The sequence below is a fragment of the Carassius carassius genome, chromosome 41 (assembly GCF_963082965.1).
Source record: "Carassius carassius chromosome 41, fCarCar2.1, whole genome shotgun sequence".
Lineage (NCBI taxonomy): Eukaryota > Metazoa > Chordata > Actinopteri > Cypriniformes > Cyprinidae > Carassius > Carassius carassius.
The window spans coordinates 24,182,293-24,194,597 of record NC_081795.1 but is presented as its reverse complement, the minus strand read 5'-3'; positions in this window follow the sequence as shown (position 1 = coordinate 24,194,597).

Sequence of the window (12,305 nt, the reverse complement as noted above, 5' to 3'; positions counted from 1 at the left end):
GATCACAATCACTGGATTTAAGAATGCATCAAATTACAACTGACCCAAGATGTTGAAAAAATTGAGATGCACAGTGAGCAATGCCTTTGTTTCTACCATACAGGATGCAAGGGCTGTGCTGTGAACAGAATAGGACATTTTGTGAAACAGCAGCCAGATTATGAAATCATTGGAGCAATTATTTATATGAGCTGAAGCAAGGAGATTGATCACAAGGCATCGAGTGTAGGTTTGTTTCCAAACAAACCCACCTACACAAACACACATAAGCACCGTATATGTGATCGGAAAACTGTTGTTCAATCAAGCATATTTTATAGTTCTTGTATATTCCTGTTAACAATGTGTTAAGAAGAATATAACTGAAACAGTGAAACAGTAAAACAAGGCAAAATCTTTTTGATGCCAGAGGAAAGTTCTTACAACCCGAATTCCGGAAAAGTTGGGACGTTTTTTAAATTTTAATAAAATTAAAACTAAAAGACTTTCAAATCACATGAGCCAATATTTTATTCACAATATAACATAGATAAAATAGCAAATGTTTAAACTGAGAAAGTTTACAATTTTATGCACAAAATGAGCTCATTTTAATTTTGATTTCTGCTACAGGTCTCAAAATAGTTGGGACGGGGCATGTTTACCATGGTGTAGCATCTCCTTTTCTTTTCAAAACAGTTTGAAGACGTCTGGGCATTGAGGCTATGAGTTGCTGGAGTTTTGCTGTTGGAATTTGGTCCCATTCTTGCCTTATATAGATTTCCAGCTGCTGAAGAGTTCGTGGTCGTCTTTGACGTATTTTTCGTTTAATGATGCGCCAAATGTTCTCTATAGTTGAAAGATCTGGACTGCAGGCAGGCCAGGTTAGCACCCGGACTCTTCTACGACGAAGCCATGCTGTTGTTATAGCTGCAGTATGTGGTTTTGCATTGTCCTGCTGAAATAAATAAGGCCGTCCCTGAAATAGACGTTGTTTGGAGGGAAGCATATGTTGCTCTAAAACCTTTATATACCTTTCAGCATTCACAGAGCCTTCCAAAACATGCAAGCTGCCCATACCGTATGCACTTATGCACCCCTATACCATCAGAGATGCTGGCTTTTGAACTGAACGCTGATAACATGCTGGAAGGTCTCCCTCCTCTTTAGCCCGGAGGACACGGCGTCCGTGATTTCCGACAAGAATGTCAAATTTGGACTCGTCTGACCATAAAACACTATTCCACTTTGAAATAGTCCATTTTAAATGAGCCTTGGCCCACAGGACACGACGGCGCTTCTGGACCATGTTCACATATGGCTTCCTTTTTGCATGATAGAGCTTTAGTTGGCATCTGCTGATGGCACGGCGGATTGTGTTTACCGACAGTGGTTTCTGAAAGTATTCCTGGGCCCATTTAGTAATGTCATTGACACAATCATGCCGATGAGTGATGCAGTGTCGTCTGAGAGCCCGAAGACCACAGGCATCCAATAAAGGTCTCCGGCCTTGTCCCTTACGCACAGAGATTTCTCCAGTTTCTCTGAATCTTTTGATGATGTTATGCACTGTAGATGATGAGATTTGCAAAGCCTTTGCAATTTGACGTTAAGGAACATTGTTTTTAAAGTTTTCCACAATTTTTTTAAGCAGTCTTTCACAGATTGGAGAGCCTCTGCCCATCTTTACTTCTGAGAGACTCTGCTTCTCTAAGACAAAGCTTTTATAGCTAATCATGTTACAGACCTGATATCAATTAACTTAATTAATCACTAGATGTTCTCCCAGCTGAATCTTTTCAAAACTGCTTGCTTTTTTAGCCATTTGTTGCCCCCGTGCCAACTTTTTTGAGACCTGTAGCAGGCATTACATTTTAAATGAGCTAATTAAGTGGATAAAAGTGTAAAATTTCTCAGTTTAAACATTTGCTACGTTATCTATGTTCTATTGTGAATAAAATATTGGCTCATGTGATTTGAAATTCCTTTAGTTTTCATTTTATTAAAATTTAAAAAACGTCCCAACTTTTTTACTCATCCTCAGGTCTCCATGACATTCTGGTCTCTAGATATGGCTTGGGCCCCTCCTCCAGTGTCTGTCTGTGTATCTTTTGAGTACAGTTACACAAAACAATGGCTTTGTACGGTTGTGTTTGTTATTCCCTTCCTCTCCTTTCTGCAGACCTCCACAGGAGCTCAAACAGTGTCTGCTCACGGCTTCTTCCCCTGAAGAGAACGCACGGCCAGCAGGGAGGGCCAGTGGAGAGGCTCCCTAGAGGATTTACAAAGCCCTGCTGGCTGGCTGAGTAATTGGGTTAGCCAGGTTACAGCTGTTTGGATCCTTGCTAGTGCCACAGACAGGCTATTAGCTCTGGCAGGAGGTTCGGCTAATGACGGATGTGGCAGGACTGCTAATGAAAACGCTGACCTGAGACTACAACACATGTCCAAGCTTTTACATCTCAGGTGTACAACTACACCCTTAAAAATAAAGGTATTTCACAATGCCATAGAAGAACCTTATTTTCTAAACGGTTCCATAAAGAACCTTTCTGTTTCACAAAAAGTTTTTTGTGGTGTAAGAAGGTTCTTCACATTAAATAAAGGTAAGAAAGAGATGGTTCTTTAAAGTGCCCCAATTATGACATTTTTAAGGTTGCTAATATTGTTTTTCGGAGTCTCCTAAAACAAGTATACATGCATGCAATGTAAAAAAAAAAGAACATGTTAGTTTTCTCAGAAAATAATAATTTGATAATTTACTGTGTTTGTGGGCAACTTTTCCGGAATTCGGGTTGTATAATATAGGTCATAAAATAAAAATAAAAATGTTAATAAAATGTAAATTTGTATTTTTGCAGTAATCAGGAAATTAAGTTTATTATTATTCATTAGGAAAAGGGAACGCTGCTGTTTATTATTCGTTATTAGCTAAGCATATTCGTTAGTGTAACGATGTATGAAACACAATTCACACAGAAGTGACTTTCAAATCAAGCAGTTTTCCCTCAATAAACTCCTAATTTGCTGCTTATCAATAATTAGATGTTAAGTTTAGGTATGGGCTAGGGTTAAGGGGTCTAAAATATGGTCTTGCAGAATGAGGCATTATTAAAAACAAATAAATTCTATACTTTTTTGTTTTATTATTCCAACACTGAAATCAGGATTAGGTATAAAACTAAGCATTAAATGTCTTCAGACTCATTCGTACCTGTAAAAAAGAAATGGTTGTTGAAAGCAAAAATGCTATGAAAAGCACATCTTGTGAGAAACTGCGACTTGTTGGTCCAATTTAATAACATTCAAAAAAGGGTTTCATCATTAAATACGATGCAGGGTGGTGTTATCTATATAAAAGAAAAATGCATCTAAATAGATCTTAAACATAGAACTATTAGTGTGGTCACATTTACTACAGCTCTGCAAATGTTTGGAGGAAAAATCCAGTTATTTCAATAGGAATCCACACAATTTGGAATTTTGATTCTGCAGCTGGTTTAACAAAGGTTCAACAGAAAACTGCTTGATTTGAAAGTCACTTCTGTGTGAATTGTGTTTCATACATCGTTACACTATTGACAATAGAGCTTTCACTAAAATCTTGCAAACTTTACCCTTATTTTTATTGCAAACAAACCATTCTCTTTTGTATAAAGTAGGCTGATTATAGAATGCTCATCCACAAAGTCAGCACTGTTTTCCTGCTGCTCTGCCACTACTTTATTGTCTATCGAAAACAGGAAATCTGTTTGTTTCAAATAGACATTTTGTACTTTTTAATGATCATAACAGCAGCAAGTCACCAACCGATGATCAAATAATAGGAAATACTGTTATGACCTCATATATCCAAATGTTGCATTCAGTTGAGAACAATTTCAGCTTTTTTAATAGCCAATTCAGGGACCAGGACCACACCGATGGAGAGACTCAGTACAGTCCCATTAAGATATGCCTGTGTGTTTGGGCCGTTACCTGATTTACATAATTATTTTATTGAATTGGACTCTACAACAACACAGACAGCAGGTGCAGTTCATTCTTGGTGAATTGCCTGCACACAGTGTTCTAGTCTGGTCTGGATATCATGGCACCAGCGCACACCATTGCTATTAACCTGAGAGATACTTCAGCAGCTCTTGTGTAATTGTAGGAAATCGAGTAATTGAAAGGCAGACCACAACACTGACTCTCTTCATTACTGGCCGGCTGGCATCCTCTAAAATGATTTCCACTCTCCCTGACTTGCATATTATTGATAACAGACAGGCAAGCAATGTGGATTCGTAATAGCTGCTTGTTGTGTGTGGATATCTCAGCACAATCTCTGTTTTGGCTGCCATTATAATGTTTTAAAGGTGATATAAAACAGGGGAGTAATTGATGGGAAGAGGATAATGAAGTAATCAGTGTACTCTAGGATTACATCTGAGAATATCTAGTGAATGCGGTTCACTCTATAGCACTCCACCACGGAAAGGATCTGCCTTGATGTGTCTGTTGTGTCAATAAGCCCTTTCATACAGACTTTTCCGGAAAATTACCGGTAAATTGCCGTAAAGAGATCATGTGTCAACAGGATCTTTTAAAAAATACCGGTAAATTCGTTCAGGCAATTTACCGGTATGAGAAGTTGTAACATTACTAGTAAATTGCCAGAATTCTGCTCTGTGTGAACACAGAAGGAAAATTACCGGTATGAGTACGTACGAGTTCAGAACGCGGTGACGTAAGACGTCTACTCCGGGCCAATCATAACAATGTGACGCATTCACGCACCGTTTAAGAAAATTAAATAAATGTCATCCAACTGAAGCGACAGTGAAATTAAAGCGCTCCTCCTTATCCGGGCGGATGAAGAAATTTGTCGTCAATTGAGAGGAACTGTTAGTGATGCAGTGACGTATGATAAAATAACTGTTAACTATCTCCGAGAGCAATGCATTCACAGGACAAAGTCAGGTCATCAATAAACTGAAAACATTGCGTCTTAATATCTAAAAAATAGATGACCATCACAAACGTAGAAGTAGTAGTGGAAGTATTTCTTGTTCCTATTATGAATTTTGTCAATCTATTTGGGGATCCTGCTACTCCACAAATCCTGTAGCTCTAAACCAGTGGATCTCAACCCGCGGCACGTCATGAAATCACACGCGACCCATCATGCCGAACACAATAATAAAAAATAAAAACTTTTAAGTTTTACAACTTATTTTAGTTTGTACCTAGGGAAAAACACATAGGGTACAAACGAGAAGTCGGAGCAGTGACGAAGAGTGCTGGACATTTGGCATCAACTTTCAGTTTGCCCCGCAACACACTTGAGGATGTTCAGCCCGTCTTTTTCCCGTATTCTCCCAAAACAGCTAATACTGTTTCAGCTATTAAAATAGTTCAGTTTTGTATGTTTGGAGCAGTTTTTGATCGTTAAACAGGCCTATAAGTTTTGTTTTTAAAGTAACAAGCGGCCAGCACAGAGAGGGAGAGTTGATCATAGCCTGTTTGATCAGTTTAGCCTTCTCAAATCATCACGAATTGTCTAAAATAAAATCTAAAGATATAAAACAGTTCAAGCATGTAACGATGTTTTAACGTTAAACCCATATAAATGTACACTATATCGAATATTTTGTGCGGAAATTGCAAGATAAAGCACGCTTTTTTGGGACATATAGGTGCCAGCGAGATAATAATATAAAATAAAGAAATATAAAATAAAGAAAATAAACATGCTTTCTGCCGTCTTGTCTTGAACAGGAGCGCTTACAAAAATAAACCAAAACTCAGCGAATACATGCCTCACAGACATGATACATATATCAGTAGAAAGCTTTAAATTACTACTTAACGAAATAATAAAAACAAACAAACAAACAAAAAAACAATTTTATTACAATCATAATCCATATAGAATGCGTGTCTAATAAGGAGATGACAAGTCAGGCAACTTCATCCTTGGGACACAGACTCAGAAAACACTAGTTTATTAGTAAATAATTCAAATATATATATATTATATTATATATATTTCTTTCTATTTCCCTCTGTCACATTCATGGTAATTACTTTTTTCCGGTACTTTGCAACATATTTTTAACTCAATTTAAACGCAGAACTGTTTATCTGCGCTGATAGACTAGCCTATTTGATATTAATTTGGATCAGCATATAGTTTACATTTGTGAACGCACCTTTTCTGCCATGTCGCGCGTCTTACAGACTGCAATTTACAATCGCCACTTCATTGTGCTATTAATCCTTTCAAGACGAATTTCACTAAATTGGTCAGCTCCCTACAGCATCAGTTGTTTTATTAATGGTGAGTATAATTATTCAAACCAGTCGTCTATTACGATGTCTCTGTAACAAAAGCAGTTGAAAGAATACTAAAGTTTGAAACAAAAAATGAAACCATCAACAGAAATACAGACCATGTATTACCCTCCATGTTTAAAAATATGAGCGCAGCTGTTTAGAGGTTAATGACGTCACAGAATTTACTGGTATTTTGGAATGGATGTGTGAATGGTGCTTTTCCGGCAAAAAGACGGAATGTTGTTGACTGTGTGAACAGCGCATTTTTGAATTTACTGGTAAAGTCGTTCCGGTAATTTTACGGCAATTTACTGGTATTACTGTGTGAAAGAGGCTAATGTTTGCTGCTAATTAGTGTTCATAGAAAGAAATAGAGATCTCTGGAGAGAACCTTCAAGCCTTTCAGACATCCCATACCTCCACTCAAAACACACATTCACACACATTTCCTGATCCTCCAGTAAAGCATTGTCTTATGGCAGGCAGTTGTTAAGTTTAGGTATGGGGTATAAATAAGAGATCAAAAATATGGCCAGGCAGAATAAGGCATTAATATGTGCTACATGAGTACTAATAAACAGTTAATATTCTAGTAATATGCATGCCAGTTAATGGTGAGAATTGGGGTGTGTCTCAATCGGCAGTCTAATAAGGAGGTTGAAACCTTGTATTTTGAAAATACTGAAAATAGTAAAACAATAATACGATTTTCAGTAAATATGCATCTCATCCAGTGCTCTTTTTGTTTTCTGTTTTATAAAATACGCTGTCACTATTTTGGTGTGAGAAACCACCGTAAACAATGCAGTACATGCATAAACTGTCCTAATAAGTTTAAATGAACTGCAAACAATTTCAGACCTTTTTGCAAACCTGTTTGATCGATTAGATCAAAAGAGTGGTTAATTCACAAATCGGGAATCACTAGATCTTATTCTAAACAACCGTCAGAAAAACTGGACATAACAAACAAACAAAAACACATGAGTTGATTGCTGATATATTATCAGATATTATCTTCATTGACATATAAGGATTTATCAATAATATTTTACTGGGTCATCTCTGTATTTTGCTGGGGCTTGTGAAAATTTTTCACAAATGCAAGGGAAAAACATTCTTTAGAACATTGTCATATAAACATACCTTTACACTTGGATATGGGCTCTTCTGTCACGGGCCTATATTCAGTCATCTTGCAATGGCTTTAGTGAGTTTTGTACGGAAAAGCACAACTCAAATTTTACAAAAATGTTTAACTCAATATCCACAAATCCTTTTGCTCTAAGTGTCAGATGACAGATGGCACTTCTAAATAAAAAGTCTAGTCAAACCGATAATGATAATAGATGCTAGTATGCCAGAGCTGTAGAACTGAATCCAAATGATCAGAGGATTAAAGAAGAAATTCACAGAAGGGAATCAGCTATTCTCAGCAAGTTTGTAGAGCAGTCATTCTCAGCTAGTGAGTTGCAACCTTGTCTGATAGGGTGGTGGAAAACACGAGAAAAACTATGCTGGATGCTAATAATAAAATACTATTATCATGCAATGCTTTTGTGATTGAAGGTTGTGTGTCCAACAAGGTCCATGATATTTTAGTTAAAATCCATCGCTTAACTGTTAATATGGCTAGTACTAGTATTTTCCCCAATTTTTTCTGTATGTTAACTATAAGCCATATTTATTATAGTATATTTACAAAATAGTCAGTTTAATCAGTTGTCCTATTCAGTATACGTCATGTTAAGAATTTTGCAAATTGTTGGGTCTATGATAAGCAATTTTTGTGTTGAGTCACCACTTGATCTACAGTGTAAATCCTGATTGAAAACCAGTTGAGAAACACATATAGAGATGAACATAGTTCTACAAAACCTATAAAACAAAACAAAAAGGTCTTAAATTTTAATGTTGTGTCGATGGAAATGTTTCGGGATCTGTAGTGGAGGGCTTTAATCTGCAGTTTTTGATAAGCGATGAATTAAACATGGCTGCTATCCAGTCCAACAATCCATTATTAATTGAACCTTGTTAATCTGATAAAACACAACCCGAGCACAACCGTGAGACAAGACAGATGAGGAAAATGCTCTGTGCTAATGGATGAAGCAGTGAGTGTTATACACAGAGGGAAAGAGAGGGAAGGACTAAAGAAAGTCTGCTGTAGAAAGAAATAGACTAAAGAAGAAAGGTTGAGAGGAAAGACATGACCAGAGATGACAATTCATAAAAAAAAGAAGAAGAATTTTTTTTTTCCAGTTTGGCTCATGTTCTTGCACCCATACTCTTGTCTCAAGTAGGGTCTGATTAATTTATTTATATTTTAGTGAATGGGCCATGATGTGAATATATTATATTCATGATCTTGCATTGTTCAGTGATGTTCACATACCAAAGCTTCACCTATTTGAAAGAGCGCAAGCCACTTAGTTTCATTACATTATAAAAGCAAAGAGATTAATTAGAGATTAATTAAGAGAGCTTATTTTATTACAGCTTAACATAATTATACAATTAGAAAAGATGTAAAATTCATTTAAACAACTAGAAATGTTAACATCACAGTAGTTTTAATGACTAGCATAAATAAATGTCAGATAATGTAATACCTTCAAAGTCAAATTGAACGTTTATGTATGTCATATACATAAAAATTCAGCTCAGAGCATTTTATGTTTTCCTCATTTGTCCAATACGGTCAATGTTCCTCTCTGAATAAGTGCTTTCTGTCCGGAAGTTAGTCAGTCTGTGAACAGAAGCTCTGATCAGACATCCTTCTTTTTTTCAGTGCATGTTTGAATTAAATACATACATTAAATAAATATATAAAAAAACATTTCAATTTATGTTCTAGGTAATCTGTGTTACATTGAAGCCAATCCGCAAATGGCAGGATACTCTATTAGTTTCAATAATGTTGCCATAAGATTCAAATGTGGTCAATTTTTTTCCCTGATATTTTCTGTTTAAAGTTATATTCAGTTATATTCAAGTTATATTAAACATAAAAATAATTTTCTGTGGTAATCAACATTATGCCACCAATGCTGTTGATTGAGCTTAACCTGAATGGAAGCAGAACTATTCCTTTAATGTGAGTCAAGAGAGGCACATCTTTAAATATCAGTAGACTGGGATGTGAAGTGCCCCCTCCTCCTCTGTCTGACTCTTTCTTCTCATATTAGGATCTTCAGTAAAGGTGACAGATGTTGTGCTGTGGTGGTTTGGTGGAAATTTGAGAGCACTAATGAGGAACAGTCCCTGTTTGTTGTTGGCGGCTGTACTTGCTTTTGAGCTCCGTCACTATATTCTTTTCATTGACTATTTTTAACTTAAAAATCAATTTTTATACATCATCGTTTCCGTTTATATAACGTGTGAATATATCCTCTATTGTATTCTACAACAAAAACAATCAGAGTGCCTCGCTATCACTAGTTTTATTTTGATCTCCCGGGTCCGCTATTAGCTTTTAGCCCGTTAGCATCAGCAAGAGTGATTGCTGCTAACTGCACTTACATTGCTACAGTAATACTCTATTCACACACATTACCACTGCTGTACTCACTGTTACTTGCTTTAATGGCGGATGAATGTCTCCACTCTGTGCAGCTCGAGCTCGAGGCCGTGGGGAAGCAGATTCACGACCTGGAGGTAAGGCAGGCCCAGCTGAGAGAACGCAAAGCCGCGCTGGAATCATCCCGGGCTGACGCTCACAAGTCCGAGGTAAGTATACAGTGCCCGGTGCACTGTAAGTATACAGTGCCCGGTGCACCCAGGACGCGATCTTCCCAGATGTCTTTCACTGCGACACCGGGACACCACGGACCCTGGGTGCATCCACAGCGGAGGACGCAAGCCGGGTCCCGGGCGACGACTTCTCCCCCTCCTGCCTTCGAGATCTCCATCCGGAACCGCTTCGCTTCCCTCCGCGAGACAGGATGCGACGCTGTGATCATCGGAGACTCCATCGTCTGACACGTAAGTGCTACGTTAGCCGAAGGTAAAGTGCACACTCATTGTTTGCCTGGTGCTCGTGTTCTCGATGTTTCTGCGCAGATACCCGCGATCCTGAAGGCCGACGAGAGCCCCAGAGTGGTCGTGCTTCACGCCGGGGTTAATGACACCACGCTGCGGCAGACGCAGACGCTTTTGTCAGGTTTTAGGCCCCACCATAGCACAGAAACTGCACTTGTTCAAATTACAAATGACCTGCTCCTTGCGTCAGATCAAGGCTGCATCTCATTTCTAGTCTTACTTGATCTTAGTGCTGCGTTCGACACCATAGATCATGACATACTCATAGATCGATTACAAAATTATACAGGTATTCAAGGGCAGGCTCTAAGATGGTTTAGATCCTACCTGTCCGATCGCTACCATTTTGTTTACTTAAATGGGGTGTCATCTCATTTATCATCAGTAAAATATGGAGTGCCACAAGGATCCGTCCTAGGTCCCCTTCTATTTTCAATATACATGTTGCCCCTTGGTAATATTATTAGAAAATACGGAATTAGCTTCCACTGTTATGCTGATGATACTCAGCTATATATCTCAACGTGACCAGATGAAACTTCCCAATTATCTAAGCTAACAGAGTGTGTTAAAAATGTAAAAGATTGGATGACAAATAATTTTCTCCAATTAAATTCGGATAAGACAGAGATATTAATTATTGGACCAAAAAACACTACACAGAATCTTGTAGATTACAATCTGCAACTAGACGGATGTACTGTTACTTCCTCTACAGTCAGAAATCTGGGTGTTATATTAGACAGCAATTTGTCTTTTGAAAATCATATTTCCAATGTTACAAAAACTGCATTCTTCCATCTTAGAAACATTGCCAAGCTACGAAACATGTTATCTGTTTCTGATGCAGAAAAGCTAGTTCATGCATTCATGACCTCTAGACTGGACTATTGTAATGCACTTCTAGGTGGTTGTCCTGCTTTGTCAATAAACAAGCTACAGGTAGTCCAAAATGCAGCAGCTAGAGTCCTTACAAGGTCAAGAAAATATGATCATATTACCCCAATTTTACAGTCTCTGCACTGGTTACCTATTAAGTTCCGTATCAGTTACAAATTATCATTACTTACCTATAAGGCCCTAAATGGTTTAGCTCCTGCGTACCTAACTAGCCTTCTACCACGCTACAACCCATCATGCACCCTAAGGTCACAAAACGCTGGACTTTTGGTAGTTCCTAGGATAGCAAAGTCCACTAAAGGAGGTAGAGCTTTCTCACATTTGGCTCCCAAACTCTGGAATAGCCTTCCTGATAATGTTCAGGGTTCAGACACACTCTCTCTGTTTAAATCTAGATTAAAAACACATCTCTTTCGCCAAGCATATGAATAATGTATCTTTTAAATTGTGAGTGTAGTTGCATCTGATCAAATGTGCATTTTTATTCTTTAGCTTGGGTTAAACTAATTTTACTTTGTTGGATCAGCAGCTATGCTAATGATGTCTCTATTTTGTTTCTATGTTTTGCTAGGATTTACACAAGCTCCAGTCTGGATCCAGAACACCTGAGAAGAGATGATGCTGACCCTCAGAGGACCCCAGATGATGCTAACCTTGAATCAACAAACAGAACTAACAATTATTGCTACATGTGTGACTGCATCATATAATAACTATAAATTAATAATATTGATAGTTCATCGTCTAGCTGACTACGTCTTGTATTATTATTATTATTTTTTATTTTTTCTAAAATCCTGTCAAACGTGCACAAACTACTAGCTACTACTAAATATTGTAGAAACATAATTTTCTGTAAAGTTGCTTTGTAACGATTTGTATTGTAAAAAGCGCTATACAAATAAACTTGAATTGAATTGAATTGAAATAATGAGTAAAATAAAAGCTGAGCGTTTAGTCACAGAGCATGCCGTGGACCTCTTCCTGTCTGTGAGACCTTTCTGCATGCTATACCCAGCCTCATTAAAAGACTGATTACATAAGCTATTCATGTTTACAAATGA